This window comes from Melospiza melodia, chromosome 4 (genome assembly GCF_035770615.1).
Source record: "Melospiza melodia melodia isolate bMelMel2 chromosome 4, bMelMel2.pri, whole genome shotgun sequence".
Classification (NCBI taxonomy): Eukaryota; Metazoa; Chordata; class Aves; order Passeriformes; family Passerellidae; genus Melospiza; species Melospiza melodia.
In genome coordinates, this window is record NC_086197.1 from 13,922,590 (window position 1) to 13,939,175 (window position 16,586).

Here is a 16,586-nt window from a genome sequence, read left to right on the forward strand (position 1 = left end):
GGCCATTTGTTGTAGCTTTGAGTTCTCTAAGAAAACCAACACCCTGAAAATAAATCTCCATTCAACACACAGCATCTGCACTAAGTTCCCAAGATACCACAGCAACAGCAGTGGTCAAGGGATTTGTCCTGATAGAGAAGAAACAAGTTTACATTAAATGTTTTAGGGATTGTCAGCAACCATCAGGTGTAAACCAATCACCTTGACAGCTCATCTCATCTTAGAGTGGGTGTCAAAATTCAGCTCTGTTAAAATCTCTACAGCAAACCTAATCACACATTAAGAAAACCAGTACTGCTTGTAATACAGTCTCAAGAGAAAAAGCAGAAAGACAGGTATTTACACCAGAAGTTACAGAAAAAAAATGTGGGTTTATTTAAAGACTTACTTTGAAAATGGCATCTTGTGTACGTCAACTGTTGGCATCATCAACAAAAATAAATTCTTGCTTTTAACAGAAGTAACTGCAAAGACAGACAACTTAAGATGTCATTACACTTTCTCCTGGATTTTAACCACCACATGTTGCAATAAAAGCAGTGACAGAAAGAAAACATGATTGACTGATGGCCAGTCTAGAAAAATGCAACATTAGGTAATGGTGTCACTTTCAAAGCAAGTCCGTGCACATTCAAAAAATTTCCAGTACCCTCCTGAAGGAATTCAGCTACCTGCTACAGCCAACAGGTTCCCTTTTTTCAATTTTCTGCTCTTACACCATTTTATGTGATGGATTTCCCCCCAGACTTCTACATTGAAGTTAGAGTTCTTCTCATTTTTCTACTTAATCCTAAAACACTTCAAACACACAGAAGGATGAGAGATGCTCACCTAGGCACACGATTTCTTCTCTAGTAGCACAGTAGTGTTTCTTTTTGCCTTAACTATGCTGCTCACACCTACACACTGCAGCAAATGTAATTTTTCAGACCTGTTCTTAGACCAGATGCATCTTTATTTTCTTCTTAAGCTAGCTAAAACAACATGAGACTGTCACCTCTGTCACACTCCCTCCAAACCATTATTTGCCTTATTGTCTACAAGGACTTTGGCCTCAGTACCAAGACTTTTTGTGCTGACCAGAACTGCCTAGGTGAACACTTTGCCTCTGAGACCACCAAACACAGCAGTCCATGGTCTGTGTCTGGCCTCCTGGGTTCTGTAATAAATCTCTTTAATACTGTATGGAAGGGATACTCTAAAAAAGTGTACACTAAGTAAAAATAAGCTGTGTCTTTGGTTTTGCATGCCAAAGCAAACAAGATTAGTACTCCACAAAGAAAATAACCAAGTTATTTACCACTTTGGAGTTTTACCAAGTATTTGATACAACCAAACTAAAGCTGAGGATTTTAGGATATTTTCATTACAACTTGTTTTTGAATAATTGGGTCTCAAGACAGCATTATTTTGCACAAAAAAGATGCAAGCTCCAATACCTTTTCTCTACTTTTGGAGTAGAACTTCTTAATCATTCCATTTCACAACAGTGATCAAAACAAGATGAAGAAACAAGTATTTTGATAGCAAGGTCTCTGTGTTCAGCGTTTCATAACAATTTTGTGGCTGCAGAGATGTCATTCCAGACAGAGTGTATCTCAAAATGGAAACCTATCCAGAGGGAAAATGAAATGAACACAGTTGACACAGAAGAAAGAGTTCACTCTCCTGCAGCCCAGCCTTCCTTAGCTCCATTGGTGAAGTGGCACTGAAGTCAACTGAAGCCCTCTGCACACAAGGAACCATAAGTTGCCATGAGGACTGATGAGGTAATGTCTTCTCCTAAGGGAAATAAGAACTAACCAACTCCCCAGAGAGTCCATCAGGGGAGGAGGGGAGGAACAACAGGAAGGAGGAAGAACTCACTACGAATCTGGCATCTTTAATTCAGGAAAACATCAGAGCTCTTGCAATTCCCACAAACTAAACAAGGAATCACACTGTGGAAAAGGGGGAAGGGTCCAGCCAATTCTGTTTAGAGAAGGAAGTAAGGGGAACACCGAGCCAAGCCAAGAGGAATTTAATTTGATGGAGAATCTACATTTCAATTTAGCCATTGAACCACTGCAGGTCATGCCAAGGGACATTTTTTGTTCTGTGCTTGTTCTTTACCTGGCAATAGGAAAATAAGCTTTTCCCCTGCTCTTCACTAGAAAGATCCTACAATATGTTGGAAAGGCAGGTCACTGCTGAATGCCAGTGCCCATAACACAACCAGCTCACCACATTCCTGGAAGAGCTCCCACCAAAACCCCTGTCATGCTGCTGTGCTTCACAAACAGTGGCTTAGACACTGCTGGTTGGTCCAAAAGATCCTCAATTCGAGAAGGGAGAGGAAATGAAAAGCTGCGTGTTTAGCTCCCAGCTGAGTCTGGAAGTTGTGGAAGGTATACATACCACTTCACAAGGAAAGGGAACAGGAAGCCATGAAAGAAAAGAGTCATTATGTTGAAATGGTAACATTTTCTTGAGGTTACACAGGCCAAATGAGCACATCCCAGAAAAATGTGAATCAAAGCCTCGGTAAAGAAACAGAAAGCAATATAAGTGACAGCAGATAGAAAAAAAGAGGAAAAAAAAGAAAAAACTTTAGAAGAACAGAAAGTATCAGATATAAGAAAAATCCTAAGAGCTTATGCCCAAAAATCAAAGAGTGCAATTAAATTTGATATCAGGAACTAGATAATAATAACTGAGAAAGCAAAACCAAGTTTCTTTGCAAGGGCCTCTCCCACATAGGGTGCTGGCAAAAGGTAAGTTCAAGATGGATTAAGTCAGGACTCACACAGCAGAAGAAGAGGGGAAAAAAAGTTGATTAACTAAGAGTAAAAAAGTTGATTAACTAAGAGGAAGGCATCATGTTCTCAACATTTATGAGGGGATTAAGTATTTAAGGGTTGAACAGAAAACAGAAATATGTAATGGCCACTAATGGTCACAATAGTCACAAAGCAAGCTATTCCAGCACAGGTACAAAGTGTTTGTAGAAAGTGCTATACATGACAGAAAAGAAGAAAAAGACAAAGATTGCTGAACTTCAGTACCAGAACAAGTTAGTTAAGAGCAGCCACACAGAGCTTCTGACAGACCTTATGACAAGGATAAAGGAGGATATGGCAAGAAATAAGGGAGGATACAGAACCACCCTTCTCTCCCAGACCCAAAGACACCATTAAATTTCCTCATGTGTCTTTGAGCATGTCATCTCCCATTGCTTGAAGGGACTTTATGTAGACTTTCTAGAAAGCTCACTTTGAAGTCTATAGCAAAAAGTTTTTTAAAGAAAAAATCTAAATTTTAAGATAAATGTAATATTTACAACCATGTGCACTCATTCCCCTACCCAAGGAGGTGGGAATAAACCCTCAGTAGAGTGGTAGAAGGGGAAAAACCCCCAAATTTATGTGTCTGTTGATAGTAGCAACATTGGATGGAACCATTGGGAAGTAACCACTTTAGATTTGCAACTGGCTGAAGGGCAGAGCTGTGCTGACATGACAGACAGGCTATTTCAGTTAACTGGTTTGCCAAACTCACATGGAAATTTGGCACAAGTTAGCAAAATGCAGTCTTAATGATCTGGCAGAGGGGAAAAAAACCCTCTTCCCTGAATGACAAAAGCCTTCAGCTGACAAAATGTCACCACTAATATGACTGGTCCCAACATGCTGTAGGGATGGCAGGCTCACCAGTAGGATGTTCTGGATTCCCATGTGCACAAGACAAGATTTTCTGCAACACCATCTTTTCCAGTGTGGACACCATCCCATTACAGCAGTGCCATGCAGCACCAGGAGCTCAGCAGAGCTCCAACAGAAACCTGCAGAACTCTTTTACTCCAGGCAGGACTCCAAGAACATGGTCTTGGTGTCACCATGCTATTACTTAGAGTAAATGGAAGGAATACTCAAAACCCCCAAATGGTTGAGACTGAAACGATATAAAAATACAGCAGTAGGATTAAAAAGAAATCAGACACCACCACTTGAACAGGAATGGGAATGCTAAATGGAGTTGTAAGTTTAATCAAAACGCCCCCCAGAGCAGTGGGCAGAGATGACACAAGCTATTAACAAGTGAGAACAGAGACAACTCTGAACACTGGCACCCTTTAAGTTAATATGAAAAGGATAAAAAAAAAAACAGGGTTAAAAATGAATAGACATTACTAGCTATCCATTCTCATATCAGAAAACAGATTTTTCATTTTACCAAATAAGTATGATACAAAGTAAATGCTTTTGAGTAGGAAGAGGTTTTTATTTCACTTTTGTTTGAAAGATAAGTAATGAATATGCTTGTGATTTCTGATCAGACAGACACACCATAACCTACCAAATGTACAAAATTGACCTGCCTACTTCAGATAGCTATGACACTAAAACTACCAACTACATGAAGACAATGTCACCAGATTTTCTCAATTCATTATCCCTAGAAAGAGTCTAAGAAGCCTTATCATCAGCAAGGCTATTTTGTTCTCCTAGCTAATTAATTGCTTTAATTAATAATTTTTCTTGTCATATGAGCCATCAAAAAAACCAAAAAGAAAGTCACATTGAGTGAAAGCTTTATAAGATACAAACTCTGGAGGAGTATATGGGTATATATTCACATGTGCACATTCATGTACATGGTTTGTATGCGGATGTGTACATGAAAACACTTACACATATATGTCTGTGTCCTGGCCATGTTTTAGAGCAAAAGCATCCTGACAGAACCCAAGCTCTGAATTTGTCAGGTGGCAAACAAGAGTTTCCAATGGAGCACAAAGCTCCTGGAGCCCTGGGAAGCCAAGACAAGCCAACTTGAATGCACACTGGCAAACAAAGAGTAATCAGCTTAATAGCCTGAATCAATGGCTCCAGCCTTGGTTTCCAGTGGGTAAATCCATGCCATGAATATACTTCTTGCTGCCTCTGCAGAAGACAAGCTTGAGGGGGTACATTCCATGGCAGCTTAAAACAAGTGAAGTCAGGGCTACCAGTGAGCAGCCTCCCTCATGCCAGCTCCCAAGTTAATCCAGCAAGCTGACTCAAAGAGCTACAGCAGTCACAAACTGACTGTACAACCAAGTAGAATAAACAAATGCAGCAGTAAACGACAGCCAAACAATCTTCAGGCATTTCTGGTTCCCAGCTCTGGCTCACTGTGGGATCTTGACAGCCATTAGAGAGTGAGTTTGAAAAGAAAGAATCTCAGTACCTGCAAGGCTTTGGTGTTACTTGCCACAGAAATGCACTCTGTGTCATCCTCACGTGAGAGAGAGAGCTCCACTACTTTCAGCAGATCCATGTTAAAGTTCTCCAATTCCAATTTTACTGTGACTGAACCCACTTCTTTCGGACAACAAAGGTAATAGCCAGTTGGGCAGAACACAGAAGAAAGGAAAAGACAGCATACAAAGTATTTTACTTCTAAGATTTTGAGAAGGCAGGTAATTTAAGGTCTGGCATGGAGCAAACAACGACCTAGAGTCTATGGATCAAACAGTATGATGGATTTCTGGTCTGCTTCAAACCAAACACAAAGAAAATAGGCTACTTGTGAATTTATTCCCCAGCTTGGCCTCGAATGAAGTAAAAACAGTCACACAAACTACCCTAAGCAGCAGGCTTAGGGTAGCAGCTACAGGCAGAGGGACTGGGTCAAGTAGCCAGCTGTGGTAACCTTGTCTACATGCACAGCTGGAAAAAGACACTTTGTCAATAGTCTTTAGCTGCTATTCTTCTGCTTTGTGTATTTAGGTTCAGGCTCCTTGGGGCACTGACTACTTGTACTTACAAAGCATTCCCACCAATGGTACCATTTAGCATAACCCCAAAATGTTAGAAGACAAACAGCAAAGGCCTGGGGGAGCTGGCACATCTGTATCTACAACGTATTTAGAGGATATCAGCCTCTTGTACTCAACATATTCTAGAGGCAAACACAAAATTTGCCAACTTTTTTCTTTAATATAAGTTTCTCTCCTGTCTATAATAACTCCATACATACCAGATCTTAAAAGAGCCAACAATAAATCACTAACAGCACGAAGACAAATAGCAACTTGTAATAGAAGCATTCAGATCATTTTCACACTTCTTCCCATTCCCTCAGTTGCACTGAAAGATATGTCTTTATGTGGACTCAGGAACATGCTATTTGAAGCTTAAGCCTCTGAACTGTAAAGTTTTCAACATGAAGGTATGGTTTATAATGAAAAGTTCCGAAATTAACTCATTCTGAAATATTTACAAATCCCTAGTGATAAAGGCCAAATACACAAACCCACACAATATTATTTTCTCAAAAGCCGCCACATAATCTCAGCCAACATTTCTAGGGTTTAAGGTGTACCTTCAGTTACATGAATTATAACTATTTAACAATCTTCAGAAGATATTTTCTAGATGCACAAATAGTATTTACTACTATGAACCTATTAGAAATTACACCTTTCCCTGTACTTCCTGCAACTTGTCATTAAGACTTTATTTAGACAGCCTGTCAAAAAGGCTTCTCCTCATACACACAGAAAATAACTCTTCTGTTATCTACTCCTGCAAGCCTAGCATTACCAGCCAAAGTGGAATGATCCTATTCTGTTGTCAGACAGAACAGACATTACAACTACAGCTTCTGTGATTTAAATGAAATGTCATTTTCATGTGCAACTAGTGCAGAACTTTTCTTCCTTCTTCTTAGAAATACTTTTAATCTCTTTTGACTCTACCTTCTTATTTTCTTCTTCCTTTATTTAATGCACGTAGGTATATTTTCTCAACATCTCATCAATACCTCTTTCTATTGTGCCCCGTCCTTTCTCTCTCTCCAGTCCTGTTCCTTACACACATCCTCCTTTTCTAGTATTTTCACTATGACAGAAGTTGACCTTTATAACAGACAGCTTTTGAAACTGGATAAACTGTTTGAAACTTCAGCTTGAGAAAGTTATAAGCTTGAGTATTTTTCCACTGCAGTGCAATTTAACTTCATTTTGAGTAAAAGCAGGATCACAGCTCTATCCACAGACATCAGAAAATAAAACTACATTTCAAGTTAAACATTTAAACATAAATCAGAACAAAATGTGCAGAATTTGGAATTCAAGGAAGCCCATTTTCCTGCTGTTGGAGAACCTGAAGGATGTGGTTACATGTTGGTGGCTCAATTTCTTTATCAACATCTTGTCCCAAAGCAGCTGATCTACTCAACAGTCATCCCACTTAACCTTAAAGAAAGAGTAATTCTATTTTCTATACCACTCCAGCTGTGCTTTCAAACATAACAACTGACATTTGAAAGGGAGAGACATTTCAAGGAGGAAGTAAGATTTGTATATTCTCATTCTGCTACATAAATTACAAAAATAGGTAAATAAGTAATAAATAGCTAGGTAAGCACAAGGTATGACTGTACAGAAAAGCAGTACCACAAGCTGAGCCAAATAATAAGCACTCAATAGAAATGCCTTACTTTGGTGGGTATAGCAAGAAGATTTTTGTAAGTGCACTTAATAATTCAGTTAAGCTAAGATATATAAAAATGCTGCTACTGGATATCTGCTCCAGAATCAGGCAGGTTCTAGGTCAGGGAAAAAGCATATTAGGTGATGTCTCTTTTTTCCTTAGGATCTCTACCTTGTAACTTGTAGATGGTTTGTAGAAAGGTTTGCTTTCTTTCTTTTCTTTTTTTAACCCAAATTGAACTGGAAATCACATGTCAATTCTGAGGTATATATATATGCTTATTATGTACATACACAAAAACTTATATGCCCAACATTGCTCCCGAGTTAATTCATGACATAAATTCTTGGCTTTGAAATACTTAAATCATCAACACAGTCTTACTTTTTTTTTAATTATTCATCATGCCACAAAAGTCATTTTCCCATCAAAGTAGACAGCCTCTACAGGGGAAAGGGGGAAGGAAAATAAAATGAAAAAAATGTGGGAAAACCACCATCAAACAGCTTGGCAGACTTTAAAAATTCCCAAAACAATTCATCTCTCTAAGCCAGCATCTGCTAAGTGTATCCAGCTTTTTTCTGTGCCAGCCACTAAGCAGCTCATTCAAAGATACAGTCCCAAAGGCTTCTGAAAGGCCAATACCTGAACCTTTACCATGGATCAGTCCCCACTTCCCACCCACCCACCTTTCCTACTGCATTACCTCCCTATTGCTGACTTAAACAGCAGACAAAGTCAGTGACTGAAAAGGACATGCTCCTTTTTAATGCTAAATCCTCAACATCCTCACCATGACTCAGTCAGGAAGATTAGATGATCATTGGTTGAACCCTCAATATCATGTAAGTAAAAGAAAAAGATTTAGCGTTAAACAGCAGCTGTATTTTCACTTAGCTATGCAGACATTTCATAGCCACTCTGCCATACTGGTTATGTCTGGGGGTTTGAATAAAAATAGCTGATGTGCTTGCTTGTTACACCATGAAATGAAGTGCACAAAGCAATTGCCAAGTCTGGTTTTGCCCATGAAAGGCAATGGTCATTAATAGCTTGTATCTGCAGAAGCCTGTCAGAGGAGCAGCGTGCCTGTGCTTCCTCCAGTTTTCTATAGTTTAACCATACATGAGGCAGCAGGGACAAATGCACCACACATTTCCTCATTTCACAACAGGTCATGCCTGCAGGAGAGATGACAATTCATGCAAGCCTCAGTTGCAGAAAAATATTCAAATCCTGTAAATTTGAGGAGGTGGAAAGACGTGTGTCTCTTCATGGAAATAGTATGTTGGGAAAATGTGCAATGACAGTAATAGTTAATAAGTATTTCATCACTTTCTTTTGCTGTCCAGACCAGTATCTTGGAGATTTGAACTCCTGCTCTTTTTCATACTTGTTTTTCTTGAAGGAGATAAATTTCTTTCAGTAATATTTAGACAGGAAACAGGCAAAAAATGGGCTAGTCATACAATCATGTCTGGGCTGGATAGGCAAATTTTTCAGGCATCTTCAAAGAGGTCTACCTGGAAATCCCAGCAGACAGCAAAGTGAGCCACACTGAGGAAAGATGCTTTGTCACCTGGATGGTAACCACACATGGATCTCTATCTATGGTTATTAAGTGTGGCATTCTATCTCTAACAATTATCTAACAAGCAGAACAGAGGACTGAGAAGATGACAGCATGCCCACACTGTGTCACCCAGGAGAAGTCAGGGATTTTCAGCAGCTGGACAAGAAAAAAAGGACCAGGAAAACCAGACCTATTCAGCTGAAAAGTTACATGCAAGAAAAACCAAAACAAAAAAGTGACATTTTGAGAAACAAACAAGGTAGCAGCAGATAGTACAAGTACAAGCAGCTCTCTTAGCTTTATTAGATTTCATTGTAAGTCTCCTAGCCAGGAGAACATGAAGTTTACCAGCCCTCATAAGGGTGGTGCCTTCAGCTGCCCCTGCCTTCCTGAGACACAGGAATGTGAACATACAGACCAGTCCTTGGGGATGACCCCGCTTCAGTAAGGCCTCCCAACACCCAGTGTGTAAAAGCTGGAGAGCTTTTAGGAAACTGAAAGGACATGGGAGAAAAGGGAAGGAGAAGAGACTTACCATCAATGCAGAACTCCAAGCAGACTACGGGAAGAGTCTTTCACAGCCCATCCTCAGTTTGGAGCACACCTGCCTTAAACACAAGGTCTTCTGACAGGTGGGGAGAGCCCTCCTAAAGTGGTGACACCATTTGCCTTCTGCTGATCTGGATTCAGTCTCTTGCATGTTTTGAAACTTACTAGAATCCAATCTGGATTCAGTCTTTTGCATATTCTGAAATTTACTAGAATCCAATAACATGTCAACCCAATGCACTAAGATTACTGCTGTACTATGCTGTAAGCTGCAATAGTTTTTCTTCTTGCTTAGAAATTGGAAAACATTTATGAATCTTTGTAGAAACCAAGCTGAAGCTTATTCTGTTTGCTCCCCAATTGTTCTTAGTAAGAAGTCTCTACCTAAATTCTCTTAGTTTGGAAAGGCAATTCTGAGTGTGATGGCATTAGAAGAAAGATGTAACACAAAGTTTCTTCCCTCTCCACCTCTCTTCCCTCCCAGTTTTCCAGAGTTCAAACAGACTCCTATGAAAGTCAGGGAGAGCAAAGCTGGAAGGCAAGAGGAAACACTGTGTCCCAAGCAGGAATTTTCAAGTAGAGAGGTATGAAACCCCAACACCTAAGCACTTGTAACAAAACACCTGTGGGAACTGGATAGGTGATAGGTGCTATATCTATTGCTGGTGGCATTAACAGAATGAGCAGAAAGTAACCCCATGCCTGTTCTTCAGGTGATTTCAATCCACCTCTGGCATTAAGGCTTGTTTCAGTGGCAGGAAGGCAGAGAGAAGCCCTGTGAAGCATAGCTCAGACTCTTTGCATGTATTTGTAAGATGGTGTTTAGAAGACGGGTGTCCTCCTTAAGGAACTGCACAAACTTAGTGAAATATGCATTGTGGAGAAAGGACCATCTTGCAGGCAAAATCCCAAGTTCTAGCATGGGATTTGAGTCTACCAATTCTGGGATGAATGATTCTTACCCCTAGCAATCAAGAAGCAAAAACAACATGCAGGCTATTAAAAGTGTGGCATTTCTATCTCTAACACTATGAACTATTCAGCCTAACCAGAACTATAAAGCCTAAACATGCTTTCCTAGGGGTTCAGTAGGAGCAAAATGCAGCACTGAATCAATTTTATCTGGAATAGCGTGGGAGGAGGGAGAGTTCCTTTCCTATTTTGAGAGCAACATCTATGCTACACATGCAGAGCCAAAGCCTTCTAATCCAGCAGGCTGAATACATACTAGTTATTCAAACTCAAGAACGTGTGCATAAAAGGAATTTCATACAATTAGTCCCCGTTGTCCTCCTCAGTTCATGCTCTCCGTAAAGTTCTCATTCCAGTGTTGCTACATTACACACTCAGACCCATCTTTTTGCCTCCCACATTGCCTTCAGTAACATAAAAACATTAGATAAGCAGGCAAAGATGTGTAAAAAGAGTATCTGTACAGCCACTGATCTCTCATTTAGTCAACAGGCTCCATTCATAGACCATTTTAGCAAAGCAAAAATCAAGTGAGGCAGAATGAAAATATTGGAAAATGTGTCAATTTTCTGCCAAATGAATGTAATGGAACACAGTTCCACTATGATTTTATGAAGGTTTTTTTTTCATACTATTTTAGCAGACCATCACTCTGACTTGTGTGTAAAAAAATCTTCTGGAGAAAAAAAATTACATTTATTCTCAAGTAATGAAAGCTTCTGCACATCTCTTTTATACAAAGATACAAACTTTTGTATCTTTATTTGCTAAACAAATGACACAAGTTTATATCTTCAGCTTGAAAGCAAAGAAGAGTGCAAATGTACCTGAGGAGGTCTGAGAAAGGAACTGATCCTGGTTTATGGGAAACATCATGAAAACTCACACAGCTCAGGGAAAAATTAGTTCCAAAAACACACTTAGAGAGAAGCTGTGTAAGTCACTGGCAACATAAGTATCATATTGTAACCAGGAAAGAGAAGAGATAACTAATTCCCCTCAAAGAAGAACCTTGTTTCAGGAGTTCCTTTGATACCTTCCAGCTTGAGACAGTGAAAGTACAGAAAAGCAGCACCAAGGGAGCTTGGGAATGTTCCCACTGAATCCCTGCAGCCCCACTGGAAACCTCCCATCACTGAAACAACACTTTCCCCTCTTTCCTAGCTTGCCCAATTATTAATTTTGGTGGGGTTTTTTTCAGCTGTTGGAGCATTTCATAGGGACACAGCATGGAAGGCTGCCAGCCTTCCCAGAGCCAGCTCTGAGTAGAACACTCTTGGCTCAGCAGCAGACCACAAAGTGCAGCAGAAGGAAACACAGGGCCTTGAACTCACACCCATCTTGCTCTTGCCCTCCATTCACACCCCCTACATGCAGCTCATGTAGGGAGCTCTGAGTCCTGAGCAGTAATTCATTGGTGCCCAACACCATCTCTGCTGGAAACCATGGTACCTGCCAGAAGGCCTTTGATAGAACTGCCTAGTTAAAACTAGGCAAATCTAGAAGTTGAGATGCCAAACTTGACCATTAATATCTATTTTTTGCTTGCTTCAGGAGTTACAGGAACTTACAGAGTAACTATAATAGAGATTCCCTATTTGGAGCTGACAAGACAACACCAATGCAAAGATCAGGCATGGTGGAGCAGAGAAATGGTGATAGGAGCTGCCCTGTTGCCATGCCTGTCCTCAGCAGCAGGAATACTGCAGGAGCCCAGGGCATCCCAGCCTCCTGCCTTGCTCCAGAGGCAGTTTCATCTCCATTGGCTTTAGTATTGGGGTGAGGATATCATTACAATAGTGATGAATTCCTGGGGATAGGATACCCCCAGAAGCAGCCTGTACTTAATGTTCACTTCACTTTCTTGCCAATGACCCCTGGTCTTCAGTCAGTTAAAAGCTTTAGTTTAGAACAACATCCTGACACTCACCACCAGGCCAACCATCACCTGTGGCTTTTGATTTGTGCAGAAAGTAGAGGTCATGTATGCAACTGGCAGCCCTAAAGGATGATACACTTCCCTTTGTTTATGAGTGGGGTACAAACAAACCACAGAAATACTAGCAATACTGATATGTACTTATTGGTGTTTAAAATATTCTACAGAAATCCTCTGTGTCACAATGCTCATTCTGGAAGCTATCCCTAAGGAATTGTAGGGAAAGTGAATGTAGCATTTGACACATTAGGGACACACTTTCTTCCCTATTACCAAGAAAACCAGCTTCTTGAAAATTCTTAAATAATCAAGGATTTAGCATTACACAACCATGCACAAAATACTACAAGATTGCAAGAAGCATTTAGTCACTATCATAACAACAAATCCATAGGGGCAGATTCAGTGGAGTCACAGACCAAACCCATGCTTCTTTCAAAGGCTGGAAAAAAACATGGAAAAGAAAAAGGAAGGGATGTGTCAATCCTTCCACACCTCATCCTTTGACAGTAACTACTCTATGCCATCTGGCTATTAAGGACTGTCAGCACTTGAAGAATATCCATGATGCTTTCCTGACTGCTTCTATAGAAAGGAAAAAGAAAAAAAGTCCTAGAAAATTCAGCTGACATGCTACAAAGTGAAAGCTATCATCCTGCTGCCTCCTTTTCTTTGGGGGGAAAAATACTTCAGCTGTACTTACTGTATTTTTTTTTTAGCAAAATTGCATTTTGAAAGCAGTGAATTTGCTGAATTGGTGTGAGGATTATGGCACTGAATGTTAAAAACCCAGGTGATGGAGCAAAGCCCTCACCTGCACGCACCTCTTACCGCCCAACGCGTTGGAGCAGAGCTCACTTGAAGCTAAATGCAAGTAACAGAAACCAACATCTAACTTGTCTATTTGACATTTCTTATGAAGGCCGGCCGTAAAAAGAGAGGCTGAATTCAGCCCCCGAGGGCTCCGGCAGGCCTACGTGAATCTCTTATCTGATAGGCAGAGGAGCGCCTGGCCCATCTCACACCCAGGGACCGCGAATGACTTCACTGCCGCTGAGGCAGCAGCGCAGTGCTCGCAGGGCAGAGCCCATGTGCCAGGGAAGGTGCACAGGCACATGGCAGATCCAACCACAACTCCTCCCGCGGGCTCAGCGAGGGCTGGCATCCCGCCGGGGCTGCCTTGGGAGACGGAGCTCCCAGCGAAATCCATTTAACACATTCCTGCACAGCTTCTGCCGATACCGTCCCCATGGTCAGGCCAAGCTAAAAACAAACACCCCTGCCCGGCCAGCTGTCTTTGCTGGAAGAGGAGCGCGCATTTTTACAGAAACAAAGATAACTGAGCTCGCTATCTTCTACAGAAGTTTTTCTGGTGTGATTTTGTTCCATTACATCTGTTTGGGTAGCTAACAAAAGCAGAGCTACTGGAGCAAGAATGTACTCAGGTATCTTCATACATGTTACATTTTTAAATGCTTGGTTTGTTTTTCTGGATCTTCCCATATGTATTAAACCAAAGCATTTTGAAGCTACTATCTGTAGCACAGAAACTGACACATTCTCTGGTGCCTCTATGTGTTTGTTCATTTAAAAAGGGACTTTTAAATTGTGTATTAAACAAGTACAATAAGTGGAACTTACTACAACTCAGATATTTCTTATAGATTCCATCCTTAAAATATTAATGAGCATACTCAGTAAATGCAAGTTTTACTTGTGAGTATCACTATTCTTTGTATCTTTTGTCATTAAAAATGAAAGCTAAAAATACATGTACACCTCCCTGCTGCATACTTCGGTCCACATTCAAGCAGAAACTCCCAGACAACCAACATAAACAACTGTGATTAATGTTTCAATCTCCAATGGGCAGTGGGATGAACACCACAAAAAGAAATTAAGACTTACTATTTTTCCACCTCCCCTCAAAACACAAGAGTCTAAACCAACTCCTGTTTGGTCAGTTGTGACTTTGTAAACTCTGTATCTACCAAACCACACACTGCTAGGAATAGCATAAATCTCAGAGCGAGGATTACAAAATCATTCTCGGGTTTTGGTTGGGGTTTTCTCTTTTAAGAACCCCAAGAAACATCCTTGCAAAGAGAAACAGTTCAATCTGCTTTTAGGTTTCAAAACTAGCACAGATCTATTTTTTCTGCTGAGTATACACTGAATGTTTGAACAGAAGAATTAGTCATAGGTCAGACAATATAGCTTGTTATCACTACACCCTTCATTTGAAGGAAAACCAAATAAATTGGTTTTATATTTCAACCAGCTGAAACGACGGTAAAAGAAAGTAAATTCTCCTGCGTTTCCTTTTTCAAAAAAATAAAAAAAATCAAAATTAATTTAAAAAAAAATTAAAATCCCAGCTTCTCATCTGACATGTAACCAAATATTTTTTGGCCGCTGAAAAATCCTGCCATTGGTCAGGCTCGGCAATAGGCACATCCCATACACCAGGTGATGCGCGCTCAGCCCCGCATCCCGGCCCGGGGGGGACAAAGCCGGGAGCAGGGATCTGTCAGGCCGCGTCCCGGCGCCAGCCCCGGGCCGGCAGCTCAGGCGAGCGCGATGCCAGGTTAACAATTTGCCTCCCTCCTGGACGCCGCGGCAGCCCTCCATTTTGTCAGCCGCCTCAATTTAAACGTTTTCCGAGGCGAAGGCAGAACTTCAGCATTTCTTCAGGAGCCCTCCGGAGCTTTAAAGCATCCCCGACCATTTTGCGGAGCCGGCGCTGCGGGCTAAGTTTAGCAGGGCAGCGGCGCACGCCGCGGCTCACGGGCAGCGCCGAGCCCCCCGCGGGGCAGCCCGCGGGCTCCTTCCCATCGCTTCTCCCGGCGGCGCCTCCTCCCGCCCCGCGCTCCGGCGGTGCCCGGCTTCTTCCCCGCACGGGGAGAGGCAGGTGGATGTCGGGAGGAGGGCAGGGAAGGGACGGGAGGCAGGAGCCGCCGCGGGCAGCAGGGTGCCGGCAGCAGGTAGGGAGGGCAGCGCGGGGCGGCCGCCGGTGCCGTGCGGTGCCTGTGCCGTTCCCCCTCCCTCCGGCCCCCGTTCTTACCACCTGCGGAGGCGGCCGGAGCCCGCCCGGGCCGGGGCAGCGACCTGTCCACTGCGGGTGCTCTCCTCCGGAGGTGAGGGGGCGGCGGGGAAGGGCATGCGGGAGGAGGGAGGGAGGGCTCCCGCCGCCCGCCTCTCCCTCACCTCCCTCCCCCTCCTCCTCCTCCTCCCCGCCCAGCCCGGCCCGGCCCGGCCCGGCCCGGCCCCCCCCGCACCCCTCGCCCCACTCCCGGCTTGGCTTCCGCGGTGCGGGCCCGGGTCGGGGTCCCCTGCGCTGCTGCGGCACTTACTGTGTCACCCCTGTCAGTCTGGCTGCCTGTCCCCTCGGCGAGGATAAAAGCAATTGCCCACTAGCCTCGCCGCTGCCGCCCGAACAACTTTGTCTTCTTCCAGTCGCTCCTCTTTTTCCTTCTTCTTCAATAAGGAAAAAAAAAAAACCAACAAACCAAAAAAGCGTCCTCTCTAAAACAACAACCAAGCCTCAGAAAATTTAAAAATTAGAAAAGAAAAAAATATATTCGGCTTTTTTTTTTTTTTTTTTTTTTAAGAGTGGGAAGCGTGAAGGTGGGAGGGGAGAGGAGCAGAAAAAGGAAGCATTTGGAGCTTTGGAGCTCTGTTTTCCCTCTCCTTCCCCCCTCCCAAGATGGCTTGAAAAAATTAAAAGGGGACAGTGGTGAGGGGGACACGCACACCGAAAAGCTCGGGAGGAGGGAAAAAGTTTGGGAGGTTGGGGGTTTTTGTGTGTGTGTTCGGTCTTTTTGTTTGTTTGGGGGTTTTTGTTTTGTTTTGGTTTTTTTGTTTTTTTTTTTGGTTTTTTTAAGCCTTAGAATGACAGAAGAGACTACAAACACCCGGGAAGAGCAGGCACAAGGAGAGGAACGAGCGAGAGAAAAGAGTTTTGCTGGTCAGTAAACTTCAAGCTGCAGCGATGAGGTCATTGGTGTAAATATAAAGCGATGGCGTCATTTGAAACCAATCCCAGTGAATGAACTCAGCCGGGGGGTGAAGGTGGGGGGAGAGGGTGAAGGAGAAA

The 16,586-nt window shown here is 42.4% G+C and overlaps 1 protein-coding gene across 5 annotated transcripts in view; it reads right to left on the bottom strand.

Annotated features, from left to right (window-relative positions):
• DUSP16 (dual specificity phosphatase 16) overlaps positions 1–16,012 on the bottom strand; it is a 58,255-nt gene extending 42,243 nt beyond the window's left edge. For 2 of the 5 annotated variants that reach the window (XM_063153969.1, XM_063153966.1), the window contains exon 1: positions 15,844–16,012. The gene's annotated coding sequence lies outside the window, so the exon portion shown is untranslated. Of the gene's footprint in view, positions 1–5,208; positions 5,303–15,554; positions 15,686–15,843 lie in introns of those variants that run through there. The other 3 variants (XM_063153968.1, XM_063153965.1, XM_063153967.1) reach the window with 2 other exon arrangements.
• Between the last annotated feature and the right edge of the window lie 574 nt (positions 16,013–16,586).